Source organism: Muntiacus reevesi, chromosome 15, assembly GCF_963930625.1.
Source record: "Muntiacus reevesi chromosome 15, mMunRee1.1, whole genome shotgun sequence".
In the NCBI taxonomy this organism is placed as follows: domain Eukaryota; kingdom Metazoa; phylum Chordata; class Mammalia; order Artiodactyla; family Cervidae; genus Muntiacus; species Muntiacus reevesi.
Genome location: NC_089263.1, coordinates 43519172 through 43534659, shown reverse-complemented (window position 1 = coordinate 43534659; position 15488 = coordinate 43519172).

The following is a 15488-nucleotide window of genomic DNA, read 5'->3' as shown; positions in this document are numbered from 1 at the left end:
TAGCTTAGTTCCTCTACCAAGTACCACTTCAGGGTTATTCCCAGACTGCAACAAAGCTCAACATAAGAACTAGACACCTGAATAAAGGCCCAGTGCATTTACTTTTCTGGAGATACTGTCTTCTCTACTGTTCAATGTCCCCTAGACAAATTTTTTCATGATACATTTTTCCTGCCTTTATTTCCAGTAGGATTTTTATTACAAATAAAATAAGTGCTTATTGTTTAAAAGGTTTTTTTTTTCCCCAAGCAATATAAAAAGTCCCATATCCTTCTTTTCTTGCCCACACAAGTCTAACTCTCAGAGGTATTCAAGTAGTCAAGACTCTTTCTATTGCAGTGACAGATCTGTAATTTGATGGAAGTTAAATGCCGGAGAAGAAGTGAAGACCACTAGGTATAAGGCAAGGAATCAAAGCAAACACTGCTGAAACCAGAGTGGTGCCAAAGGCCCCAGGGAATGAGCCTGGGGAGTGAGCTTCTGGTCTCTGCTTCTACATGCACATTAGTTATTCTTAGTTATCTGGGGTGGTGCAGAACAGGGCTTCACAAGACTGACGGAACATACCCTGCATCACTGTCATCCAACGAGAAAAGGGAGGTTTTTGTCTCCCTTAGAAATATCCCAAAGATATGCTCTGATTAGCTTGGTTTGGGTCAAAGGAGTAACTGCAGCTGGCAGAGACCAGAAACTCATAACTAAAATAGAAGGGGAGCTGTTCCCTCAAGGAAGAGGGACACTGTTATCAAAGTAAGGGGAAAGTATGCTAGGCAGCAGAAGTGTCTGACAACTTAATATTACCATCAATAGTTTCCTGAGTATCTTCCAAACATTTTCACTATATTTACAAGCATATAAAAATACTTTTTATGTTTTACATGAATAAAACATACTATGAAAAATTCCTTTTAGGAGTTTAACAAGCAAAAAAATATCCTTTCACAAAGTATACTTAGATGATATTCTTTCTCTTGATCAGATAATGATCATTTTCTAATCCATCATTTTTTTCTTGGATATAAAGAAGCTCAGAGCTAAATTTAACGTTCAGTTATCATAACTATACTAAATCTCATTGGTTACAGCATTTACTTCCTTTTAGATTTCTAATTCCTAGCTCATCTAGCTTTATTGTATAAACGTCTTTTATTGTAAACCACCCAAAATTCTTCCTGAAAGAAGACAGGATTTTTACAAGTTCTTCTAATACTTCGTATTTTTCAACTTTATTATGTTTCATGATGAGTGTTTACTATACAAAATTTAGAAAGTAAGTGGGAAAGTAGGAGAAAAAGAATAATCCATGTTCCCATCCCTCAATATTAACATTTTAGTGTGCCACTTAATTTCAAGACTAAGAGAAACAATCAAGACATAAAACCAGCTCAACTGAATACACTCCTTGATAATAAAAAAAAAAATCTTTGAAGCTTTTGACTTATGGGGAGATCCAAGGAGAGGAAAACACTGAACAGAAAAAAAGATCTCTGAAATTTTGACAATGGTTGTCTGGACTCTATTCTCATAAAATCAGTACTAATATAGAGTCTATTAATCCATCCTCCCAAATGTAGTCAATCAGTACCCAAATTAAGATAGAATTGAAAAACAAAATGCTGCCTTTTTGTTTCACTTCTGCAATTGTATCCAACCACAAAAATAAGTGGGAAAATTATTGCAACTAAAACAAAAGGTCTTATTTTTCTAGGTTTCAGAGCCATGTCTTAAACACATTTAATAACTGTATTAGAAATCTTCAGATTCCCAGTTATGTAAAATTGTTAAGGTGACAGTAACAAAAGGCCAGTCCTAGAAGAACTTTGAGAATCATGTGCATACCTGTCCCGCCTTAAACTCTGACTCGAAAAGAAAATTAAGTAATCATACCAAGTGGTTTTAAATATAGAACCAGGGACTTTCCTGGTGGTCCAGTGGTTAAGACTCCGTGCTCCCACTGTAGGGGGCATGGGTTTGATCCCTGGTCAGAGAACTAAAATCCTGCATGCAGTGCAGCATGGCCAAAAAACTTATAAATAACAAAAAGACTATGCCGGGTCAAATTTTAAATAGTCCTATTTTCTGTATGTCTGAGTAGCATGTTTGTCTTTGAATTCTTTCATCCAAAGTAAAAAATTAAACAAACAAACAAAAAAACACATAAATCAAACATTTCGGCCCTTTCCTGGTCTTCCTACCATGCCTGACTCTATTCAGAAAGTGTATATTTTTCCCCATGACATCTGAAGTACAATATAGAAATTCATCCCTTTAGTGAACTGGGCCTTTCCCCAAGATTTTTATTTTGCATTTAACAAAATAACAGCAAATTTCAGGTATTAGAAGGATCGAAACAACCCCTTCTATTCTGTTGTCCTTAGAACACCATCTTTTATTCATAGCTTCTCTTGTGGTGCTAGGAGGCAGATTCTGTTGCTATAGCAACGCCCTGCATATCCTTGGGGATAGCTTACAGTTTTACTTTTTTTTTGAACAACAAAGAGCCATTGATACTACATGTTGCCAAAGGTTACAAAAGTTGAATTCTAAAATGAAAATATTTCTTCTATAGAAGTGGTACACCATATGTGTCCCACAAATTCAAAGAGATATGTAAGGATATGACCTTTGTGTGAACACTGATGAATCTAGTATAATACTGTTTGGCTTCAATGGATTATTCACAGCAGAAGTAGTTGAAGTGTATGCCTTGTTTTCTAAGACTACTGCGGGGGATAAGGGGTTTACTCCCAGTATCTGTTAAGATCCAGGAGCAGGAAAGAAAAAAAAAAAAAATCAAAGGTATCATCACTTACATTTTGTTACTTTGTAATCACCTTCCCTTGCCCACCCCCACTAAAATGAACTGCTATATCAAAATCCAATTACACTTTGACAGTAAATAGATCCTCAAAGAGTGGTTGTGACTGAATCCTTGTTCCTCGGGATAGATATTAAATATATGAGAGTCTCAAGAGCTCTGAAATCTGTATTCCTAGCTTCATTTTAACTCGATTCTCTTCATCTGTGAAAAAATAATATTCCTTAGCTATTTTTTTAAACAGGAAAAAATATTTCTTTTCAAGTATCTTTTCAGGATAAGTTATCTCATCCCCCTAGAAGTCTGAAGGAATGCTCTGAGAACCACTGATGAGAAGTTAGAGGCTCCAAGGAATCACTTCCTGGGGAAACAGTGTAGGAGCTTATAAAGGGTCTGGAGGTAGGAATCAGGATTTTTCTTCTTAACAGGAGAAACAGCTACAGACTGAAAAAAATGCAGATAAGATCCATGTATAAATACATGTACAAGGAATGAGGTCAGTCTCCTCCACTCACTACAGCTTGGGCAAATTATCCTCCCAGCAAACCAAGCAAATCCCATAATTCAAGGCCATTTATTCATTCATTTATCAATATTTATTTACTAAGTACATGCTACATTCCAAGCCACTCAAAGGCTTTTCAAATGCTTACTAAATGCCTGATTGTACTCTTGAAGAGTTAATCTCTAATTCAATAAAGTCTTTTTTGGTACAGTTTTTATAGCTACTATATGGAGAAATCTATTAAAAATAACAGATTCACAAGGTAATCATAGCCAGCAACACAAGCTGAAAGATAGTGTTTCTAAATACATCTCCCACCAAAAGGAACAAGGTTTCCTTAGAGAAATGACCGATTCCAGAAATGATTGGGATAGGAGACTTAGAGGTAGACTTAGAACATCTTATTCAAGAAGAAGGAAGTGCTTAAACATCGATAGAGTCATACGGAAACATACTGGTGCTGGTTTGAAGAAGCTCCCACTAGCCACATCTTGAACAATTTGATCACCGTGAAAAATGACAGATACAGGTCATAGTACAGTTGGTGAAAAATAACTCCATGAATCCATCATGAAACTCAGAAGAAGGAGAAAATATGGTAGGGGTGGAGAAGGAAGAGGAGGAGGGCAGGGGTGGGGAGAAGAAAGCTCAGTTTTACAGAACACCATCAGTTATAATTGAATTGTCTCCCACCTAAAGTCCATATGCTGAAGCCATACCTTGGGACCTGTAAGAAGGTAATTAAGGTTAAATGAGGTTACAAGGGTAGAGCTTTAATCTACCAAAGGATTCTCTCCCTCCCCAAGTCACACAGGAGAGGTCAGTGAGGACACCTTGAGAAGACAGCTGCCTACATGCCAGAAGAGAGGATTCACCAGACACCAACCCTGATGACACTTTGGTCTTGGACTTCTAGCTTCCAGAACCGTGAGAGAATACATTTCTGTTGTTTAAGCCACCCAAGCTGTGGTAGTTTGTTGTGGCAGCCTGAGGCAACTAATGTACCAACTAATGAATGCCAAGAAAATGATAGAAATAGAAAATCTCTATTTTCAACCCACAGTGTAAAAATCGTAACAGATGCTAAAACCAAAGGGTAAAGAACTATTGGTTTTAAAGTATCACCACACAGGTTAACTGTGCAACAAGGATTTTAGGTATGATACCAACTTAACCAAATGAGCAAACTTAGCATCACCAATAGTGGGACAATCTGATGTGAACCTCTTGATGGATCCACTAAGAATTACACGTCAGCTATCCAGCATCCTTCCCTCATGGCTCAGATGGTAAAAGCACCTGCTTGCAATGCAGGAGACCCAGGTTCCATCCCTGGGTAGGGAAGATCCTCTGGAGAAGGAAATGGCAACCCACTCCAGTACTCTTGCCTGGAAAATTCCAAGGATGGAGGAGCCTCGTAGGCTACAGTTCATGGGGTTGCAAAGAGTCAGACACGACTGAGTGATTTCACTTTCTTTCATCCAGTATCCTTGCCATGAATATTTAATCTGTATCTAATAATGAGAAAACCATCAAATAAATTCCAGAAAGGGATTTATACAGCATTTAGTGTCCTATTCATTCAACTTTCCTGGGGTTTGGAATTTCTCAAAATACACAGTTTAAAAAATAAGAAATGTAAATATATAAAATGTCAAACATTTTATGGCACACAGCTCACCCTAACTGCTACTGACCAGGCACCTACCAAGACCAAACTGTACAACTTAATGGTTAGAGAGCATGGATGCTGGTCCCCATAGACCTACTTTCCAAGCCTGTTGCTCAGACCTTCCACAAGTAACAGTATCACCAAGCCTTAGTTTTCTGTGGTAAAATGAGAATACCACCTAAGTGATAAGCGGTTGGGAAGATGAAATGAGGCAGATAAACTGTCTGGCACACAGGAGACAGTGATTATTTTTACCTGGAAGGATGAGGGTAGGAATTGGAGGCTATTTAGTCACCATTACATACCTCTCTCACTTACCAATCAGTTACCAATAACAAGTGACCACACTGCATTATTAGTAACCATTTTTGTGGCAACAATGTTTTGAACCACATTAAAAGGCAAGGTCCAAGTCTTAACTCTAATGTCTCCATCTCCCAAAGGACCTTGTACCAGGTTATACGGTAATTTCTGATCCACATGCGGTGCTAGACCGGTGCTTCTCAACCCTGGCTATACATTGGTATCACTCAGGAAGCTTTCAGAAAAATCTGATGCCTGGACTCTACCTCCAAAGATTTTTATTTAGTTATTAGTCTGGGGTACAGACAGCATATTAAAAAGAGACATTACTTTGCCAGCAAAGGTCCGTCTAGTCAAGGCTATGGTTTTTCCAGTGGTCATATACGGATGTGAGAGTTGGACTATAAAGAAAGTTGAGCACCAAAGAACTGACGCTTTTGAACTGTGGTGTTGGAGAAGACTCTTGAGTCCCTTGGACTGCAGGGAGATCCAAGCAGTCCATCCTAAAGAATATCAATCCTGAATGTACATTGGAAGGACTGATGCTGAAGCTGAAACTCCAATACTTTGGCCACCTGATGCAAAGAACTGACTCACTTGAAAAGACCTTGATGCTGGGAAAGATTGAGGGCAGGAGGAGAAGGGGACGACAAAGGATAAGGTGGCTGGATGGCATCACCGACTCAATGGACATGAGTATGGGTAAACTCCGGGAGTTGGTGATGGACAGGAAGGCCTGGCAGGCTACGGTCCATGGAGTTGCAGAGTTGGACACGACTGAGCAACTGAACTGAACTGAGTCTGGGGTAGGACCCTGGCCTCAAGATTTTTTAAAATTCCTAGGGTGATTGTAAAAGCTCATGTTTTGTTTGTGTATCTCCTGAGTGAAATGGCACCAGCCATCATTGCCAAGTTTCTAGCCTCTCTGGAGAAAGTTGGAGTGTAAGGTAAAGCCAGGTTTGCATTTTGACATCATCCTTCTCATACGAGCAATGCTTATCCTTATGTCTCTGAGAGAAAGTAGAAGCCAATTTCAGACATTCTGTAAGATTTTTATTAGGCTGTATCAGCTAAGAAAAACATCTTTCTTCTCTACCCTTCCAGGTTCTTGACTGGGACCCCCATAACAAAAGACAGATTTAATAGGGACTTCCCTGCTGGTCCAGCAGTTAAGACCCTGTACTTTCACATCATGGGGCACAGGCTCAATCCTTAGTGGGGAAACTAAGATCCCACATGTGGCACAGTGTGGCCAAATTTTTTTTTATAATAATTTTAAAATAAATAAATGGTATAAATCCATATTAGTCATCCACAAAAAAAGAATATGGTAATGAAGTTTAACTTACACAGAAAAAAAATTTTTTTAAGATTAACAAAAGAAAAGCATACAAATTTATTTAGCATACTTTTCATGTGACATGGGAATCTTCAAGGAAGACCCAAAGAAATGGTTAAACCTGAGCATTTTTAATTAGGTTTGATGAAGAACAGAAAGTCATGAAAAAGCATCAGAGGACAAAGGGCATGAAACAAGTAGATAGGGAAGCTTAGCAATGACTGTTCATCCAGAATCCTCTCTGGTCCCTAGATCTTAAGAGATAAGGATGCTCCTTTTCTCCAGATATAATGAGGGTATCTCTAATATGAAATTTTTTATCTACTTCAGAGGAAGGTCAGAAGGTCCTTCTTACACATACTGGTTTCTCAAATTCCTTCAGTTTAAAATACTCAATATGACAAAATACCATATTTGGTGGCAGCGTGTCCTGAACCCCATCTGTTAACCTAAAATGTGACATAGTTATGCTTTATCAAAATTTAAAATTACACCTAATGTGGCTCTTTTTTCAGTTGATTAAAACTGTAAAGGTGACCTTTCCTATACCAGAAGTTTGGGTGAGGTTTCACATCATAATCATCATCTAAACAGCAGAAATGTAACCATAATATTGCATTATTTGATAACTTGGACTTCTACAATTCAGAAAATATTTTCATATGTCTCCTAGAGAAACTGAATCAGAAAGCAGACCAATTGAACTCTAAAAGAAATGGAGAAGTGTGGGACCAGAAATCAGAATCAGTGAGCATCAGAATATGAGAATAAGAACATGTTAACACATATCTAGCCAGTGGCTATGCTTAACTCAGTTCTTCATACACAGTATCATTGGCTAAATGGAAATTATTATTATATTATTAACATAATAAACCCAAGCCCAGCAGTTTCTTACATGGAAAAGTAAAGATATGGAAACCCAAACTAACCCTTATACCCATTAATTGATGTATGAGAAAGCTTTAAAATTTCCAGACAGTAATCAACTGATTCATCTCAACTTTGCTTTAACAGTATCTTCATACAAAATTTAGACATCTAAAGCCATTGTCCTTTAAAACCCAAAGACTTTATTGCTTGTAGAAAAGATAGCCTAAGATTTTACAAATGAATTCCCATTCTTTTTACCCTAAGACATGCCCTCCAAAAATAACAGAGGTGACATGATAGTGGGATGATGTTCACTCATTGCCAAGACATTTCTAACTAATAATAAGGCATTTGAGATCTAAAAATTTTAACTGAAAAGAAAAACTAATCAAACTCATCAAGAAGATCTAAAGAGCCTCTTGATGAAAGTGAAAGAGAAGAGTGAAAAAGCTGGCTTAAAACTCAACATTCAAAAAACAAAGATCATGGCATTGATTTTAGAAATGCTTAACAACAACAAAAAAAAGGGCAAAGCACAACTGTTACAAAGGTTTTGGGGAGAAAAGTTGAGTTTTGCAATTGTTCTTGTTATCTTTTACTAGCACTCTTTGAAAGTTTAGCAAACATATAACAAAACTATCATAACCAAGACAGACATATAAACAGAGATAGCATGTAAATCAATTTTACATTTAGTCAACTCAATATGAGGTAAAGTGAAGTTGCTCAGTCATATCCAACTCTTTGCGACCCCATGGGCTGTAGCCTACCATGCTCCTCCATCCATGGGATTTTCCAGGCAAGAGTACTGGAATGGATTGCCATTTCCTTCTCCAGATGATCTTCCCAACCCAGGGATTGAACCCGGGTCTCCTGCACTGTAGGCAGACACTTTACCATCTGAGCCACCAGGGAAATCCCAATATGAGGTAAAACAGCTTCTAAATGTAAGGATTCCAGCCTTTAACAAAGAGAGATTTATTACTGTTGTAATGAAACAATACCCACAAGATAAAGTGTGACTTTTAAGTGCACATACTAAGTGGGTCTCTGGCAAACTCCCAAACCTCTGGAGGCCTCAATCATACTATGGCTACAACAGGCTAAATGGATCCAGAAGCTCCCACCCTCATAAAATTCTGTTTCAGTATAAATGGATATGACTCAAGGTATATAAAGGTATATGACTCAATGGATATGATCTCAAGGTATGATTCTTCCTTTTCCTTCAGTCTCACTTTTTTTTTTAAACATTTATTTATTTATTTTGCAGCACTGGGTCTTAACTGCAGCATATGGGATCTCTGTTGTGGTGATTTTGACTTGCAGGCTTAGTTGCTCCTTCTGTGATCTTAGTTCCCAGACCAGGGATCAAACTGGCATCTCTTGCAATGCAAAGCAGACTCTATCAGACCACCAGAGAAGTCCCTCAGTCACACATTTTAAAATAGAATACGTCCCACATAAAAATCATTCCCTTACTTAGGACAGGATTTAAACACACACACACACACACACAGTTTCTTCTCAGCTCCTTTTATGGAACAAGATTACAGGTATTATTAGGTTCCCCAAATCTCACAAAACCAAAATTCTGAATATTTTAAAACATATTGCTATGTTTTAAAAAACTTGTAAAAATTCTGATTTTAATAATGTTGGTTTGGAATAAAGTATTTCATTATAGTTATTAAAATACCATCTTGAAAAAACTACAGAACACTTTTCAAATTTCACATGCATCTGAGTATTAGTTCTTTTAGACATTTACATAGATGATATATCTAAATACAGGACGAATGTCTCTCCCATAGAACTGAGAAGTAACAGTGTAGGGTTAATCAGTATTAAGCAAGCTATTATTATAATTAATCATGTAGATAGATCACAAATGATTCCTTAACCTTTTTCAGTTATTCTTTTGTATTTTTGCAAAATTTCAAAACAATGTATTTTTTATCCTATATCTTAAGAGTAAAAATGAAATCTACTAAAATTATAATACTAAACATGCACAAATTCTAGTTCCCCAAACACACTTTCTGTTCCCTTTAGACCCTGAAAATAACTCAGTACCAGCGACATTGGGAATGCTGCCCATGATCACCTTTCACTTCTAAGCATGCTTTTTCCAGTTCAATTTTGCAACCCTTTCTTCTCATTCTAGTTATCGTGGCCCTTTTCTAAGTACTACCAAATAGGAAATTACCACAAAGACAAGTGGAAGGGAAAAACATTTTTAAAATAACTTCACACACCGCCTGCAATTCTGGTAAATGCCTTCCTCTCAGAGTGTGAGGGCATTTTTGAGATTTCTGTCAAATAGCTCTCGCAGAGCAACCCCACAGGGATCCGTGTTCCCTTTTCAGCTCAGTAATCAAAAACTTTGACTGGTCCATGTCTGCTTTTGTCCACTTCTGACCTACATGTTCCTGTGAGGGATATCTTTGTCTCACTTTTCTTTGGTCACTGAGTTCATGTACCTCAATAGGCTAAGTCTCACAGTCCATTAACGAGAATTCTCAGCTCAGCCCCAGGCCACCCAGAAACCCTGGTTGCATGTTCTCGCTGAATGACTTCACTGGTGGCCCATTCAAATGTGCTAATGTCGGAAAAAAGGGTTGAATGGGGCACCAACGTACACCATTGCCCAGGCAAAGTGACTGGTCTTCTAACAAAGCCTCCCCCGGGGTGATGTTAAGCAGAGGTATCAATGGTGCCGAGGCTGAGCCAGGACTAATGCTCCAATCATGCCATCAACAGGTGGCACAGATGCAGCCAAATCAATATGAAATCCCAGTGCAGAGTTCACTGGCAATTCAATCCTCTCTCCAGCTTCCAACCTCCAGATGAAAGTGTAGTTAGGTCTCCTTCCCTTTCTGGTTCCTGGGCAAGCTTGCAGAAGACATTCTGGGTGGGAGAGGAAGTGGGTACCATTTGTTTCCAATTGTTCTGAGGTTTACACTTTCGTCTGAGAAGCTTTCTTAAAGCCCTTTTCTCATAGAAACAGATAAAGCACTGCCTCAGGTAACACCCCCAAAGCACTAAAAGGGCATTTTAGCTCAGCACAGGAATATTTTGATTATGCAAAACAGATGTTACATTATGGCCCTGGGTGCTAATTCTCATAAGAAAACATCTTGAATTGCAACTAATTTTTGAAGGTATAATAACCAAACCAAGTCTCCAGCACCTCTTTTCCTAGTCAGGGCAAATGAAAGACAGAAGAAAAAAAGTTGGAGTAGCTCCTAATTTTTCCTTCTAAGCAGGTATGTCTGAGAAGAAACACAAAAGGAACCAACCAGTTAAGATGTTCACAACTTTTTTTTCCCCCAAACTCACTTGAAGACCCCTGGATTTCTGAATTATTCACAAACACACAGCATTCCCACTCACCAGAATAGTCCAAAATTAAGTCCCACTATCAGTCAAACTCGACGCCAAGATGAACCACACCACTGAAACGGTGACCCATATAGTTAACAGAAGTTGATAACAGAAATTCTTAAGCTGTCTTACAGAACAGAGAAGGGAATAGCTTGTTAAAATCCTTTCTTCATTGATTAACCTCAGTTTGCTTAGCTTCCCCCCACCCCTTTTCTATTTTCTCTTGAATTGCATACATTCCCAGCTTCATACAGTCCACTTAGTCCAATGCAGGCCGGCTGGGGCAGGCCGAGACCACGGACCCTAAAACTCAGCCTGCGCGGACGTCTTAACCCTCACTTGGTGACGTCAGAGGACTTGAAAACTCCGTTCTCCAATCACGGCTCAGCGCCTCCATTTTGATCTGCAGAAACATCTAACCTAGATACACCTGTGTAGAATACCAATTACCTCACCTTTCCCCCTGCCTCCAATCAACTTCCCCCCTTCCCCTAAGACCACCCTGCTCGGTCCATAAATATCCCCATCCCCACACCTTCAGGGAGGCAGCTCAGAGACTTGTTTTTCAGTCTCCTCGCTTGATTGCTTTGTCAGTATACTCTTTCTCAGCTGTAAACCTCATTTTTAATTTGGGGCCGGTGGGCCAAATGAATCTAATTTGGTAACACCATGGACCAAATGTACCTAATAGTAGTAACACTGCTGCCTCCCAGATTCTTAATCCTTAGACTCTTGTGACAGTCTCCTGAGCAAGGTCATAATCAGAACAACCTCAGCCTTGCAGGAAGGCTTAACATTCTGCTTGGCCCCTCATTACAAGTCAAACATATATGAAAACTGCTTCAGTTCTTTCAAACCATTTTTTCACTCAAAAAATGACCAGAGAATCTTACCATCACATCTTCCCCAGTATGAAACTCATTAATTCATCCCTAATTTTTTATAATTGACATAGATTGGTTTTGTACGTGGGAAAAGTTATTTTTTAAATAGTAAAGTCATTTAGTGTTCAATCTTCGATTCCTTAGAAGTGGAAATTTTGTCCCCAATTCCCTAAGAAAATACTTGCATGACATGTAAGAGAAGCAACTGCCCGAGTTTTAGAAATGAAATATGAATCCTCTGAGAAAAAACTTCCTGCCTTCTCTCTTCATAATTTCCCTCCTTCTTAATCACATTTAACCCAAAGCTATTTAAGGTGTAAATTTATTTATTTTTTTTTTTTTTAAATCTATGACTTCTTGTCAGAATAGGTGTTTCTGGAGTCCATACGCCTCTAACTGGGATAGCATTTGAGGAAACCTACCTAAGTCTTGGTCCAGGACCACAACCATGTTATGGTGTGTGTGTGTGTGTCTGTGTGTTAATCGCTCAGTCGTGTCTGACTTTGTGTGTGTGTGTGTGTGTGTGTGTGAATTGCTCAGTCGTATCTGACTCTTTGTGACCCCCATGGACTGTAGCCTGCCAGGATCCTCTGTCCATGGAATTCTCCAGGCAAGAATACTGGAGTGAGTTGCCATTTCCTTCTTCAGGGGATCTTCCTGACCCAGGAATCGAACCTGGGTCTCCTGCATTGCAGGCAGATTCTTTGTCATCTGAGCCACCAGGGAAGCCCCATGTGATGCTGAAGCTCTCCCATTTTGGTTCCTCTGGTATACTGCCAAATAGAGACTGTAATGATCCCTTTAAAAATTAGCAAACACCACTGCAATATTTGTGAAGTAATTAGCCTCCAACTAATAAATGAAAAAATGAAAAATAAAAAAAAAATTAGCAAACATAAGTGAAAATAGGGTTGGGTTCATACCTGGCCCACTGACTGGCATTATTTCTCTCATCTTTATTCCTTAGGTAGATCAGCTTAAGAAGTCAGAACCTTTACAGCATTTTTTAAAAGATGCGTCTGAATTTTACTTTCTTCACTGCCTCCAAACAGGCTTCACAGAATGCCCGGAAGAACCAGCCAATCCTCCCACTGTCCCTTTGCTTACAATTCCTTCCCTCCTCCCCATTGTCCCTGCGCCAGTTCCCCTCCCCAACCACCCAAACTTCGCTTTTGAAGGCATCCTTGACTTCAGAGAAGTTACAGCATGTCACGAATGTCTTCTTTCTCTATGGCAGGCTAATAGAGATAATGGGCTCCTTGGGAGAGAGGAAGCTGAGGAAAGACAGGGATTCCTTTGGACCCTTAAAGGACTTATTGACAAGGCTCAGCAGACTCGGGTTAACAAATGAAAAGACGGAAAGCAGCTGAGGTCGTTCCACTAGCCCCTTTTGCTATCAGGAAGAGGCTGCTGGGGGTGTTGGCAAGAGGAGAGGAGGTTGCTGTTGCTAGGGGAGCAATTTTTAAAATTATCTTTAGGTCATTTATTGAAGACTCTAAATAAATGTTTCAGGTTATTAAGACTATTAATTAAGACTACACCCAGGAAAAGCTGTAGAGCATTTTTGCTCACTGGACAGAAATGGAACAAATGAATGAATTCTAGTTAAGTAAGGAAAAATCAATATCAATTATTTCCTAAGTTAGAAAACCAAGTATTTAAATGCTGCTGCTGAGCAGCATTTACATGAACTAGATAACATATGTACGGACTTTAACATAAGAACATATCTACCAATCTGTCTCTTCAGAGTAAAATCTGCCTCCATTAACCTTTATGCTGGAGCTCACTGACCATTGTTCTTATTGGATCTTAACTCCAAAATTCACTCAAACTTGCCACCTCCTTCCCAAAGAATGACTGAATTGGAGGTTGCAATAGAGAAACATTCCAAATAGGAATTAGCCTTCATGTTGGCTCTAATTCTTCCTTTGTGGCAACATGGTAGCCAGATGTTGATGATGCTGGTGAAGGCTGCAAAACCGTCCTTCACATAAACAGCCCAGTTTGGAAGGCAGAGGGAATAGACATTCATCCCAAAGTACAAGAATAGCATAGATCACATTTAAGGCATTAATACAGATAAATAATGAACATTCTTCTGTGTATTCTGTTATTGTTATTATAAGCAAGTAGTATTTATATGGGGAAAACTTGTATTTTTTTTTTCTTTTTACCTTATTTTCCTTGTGACCCTAGAGCAGAATTAGCTTGACGTTGTGTCATCTCTACTCCTATGGGGCAAATCCCTTCACTGAAGAAAAATCTTGCTCCAATAATCATATGCTCAGCTGCTAGAATAAGAGAACTAACCTAGAATCTGTGAAGAATGTATGGGTGCTTGCTCAGTCGTATCCAAATCTTTGCAACCCCATGGACTGTAGCCTGCCAGGCTCCTCTGTCCATGGGTATTTTCCAGACAAGCACTCAAGAATGGGCTGCCATGCCCTTCTCCAGGGGATCCTCCCAACCCAGGGATCGAACCCAGATCTCTGGAATTGCAGGCAGATTCTTTACCATCTGAGCCACCAGGGAAGCCCCCAAGCTCCTAATGCAGGGGGCATGGGTTCAGTTTCTGGTGGGGGAACTAAGATCCTGCATGCCACACAGTATGGCCTAGAAAATAAAACAAAATAAAATTTAAAATAAGTAAAAATACATAAAAATAATGATAAATAAATTTTAAAATGACGAGTCAATTATGCCAACACCCCTAGCAAATTTGTCTACATTTCCAGAGTTGGCCATAAGCTGCAGATGCCATCTTTCTGGATTGCCTTTGAAGTTCTGATGTTTTTGCACTTCAAAGAGGTACCAAGACAACGGATGGGATGTAGAGTGTGGGTCCTAGTCCCCAATTCAGAAAATGTTAGACTTATTTTATGAGCCTAAATGATTTTGTTTCATTGTCAAAATCTTCCTTCACGAAAGGATTAAAATTAGCCAGAACACAATAAATTGTTAATTATGTAGTCTATTAATTAAGACTTTCTACATAAAATAATTATCAATGAAGTCTCTATTTCAACTGGTTAGTGAACATCTTTATTATTGATGTGGCAAAACAAATAGGATAACAAAATTATTTCAAATCTACTGTCACTTCCTTTTCTTGTAGCATTCTTAAAAGACTCTTTACCATCATCAAATGAGCCTTCTGTTCACTTCAATTCCATTGACAAGAACTGCAAGCTCCTGTGTTAATTCTATGTAATAAATCAACATTTCTAAATAAGATTTATATACTTAAAAATTAATATTGGTAACGTCACTGCTCAGTAAAATTTTCTATATTAGAAAGGCCACATGAAGTTTTTAGTCTTTTAATGGCTTAAAATATAAGTGATGACTGGCACCCAAACCTAAAAGAAAGCCAGCAACAGGTCTCATGAAAATTGTGCAGAGAGCCCATCAGACATTAAGTAAATATACTTTACTTCTGTTTTCCAATCCCTTTTTGTTTGGTTACCAAGGCAACCTATTTTGTGGGGGTCACTCGGAATGTATAAGAATTTGCTGCAATTAGATGCTTGCATCCTATTGGCCAGTATGAGTAGTAGTAAAACTAGAAAGAAAGAAAAGAGAGCAAAAGGCCCTGATGAATGTGGACAAAGCCAACATGAACTTTGGGAACCAAAGAAAAATTTTGTAAGCCTAATTATCTTTCAGAGCTATTTTCAAAGTTGTTCTTAATAAAACATCCACAT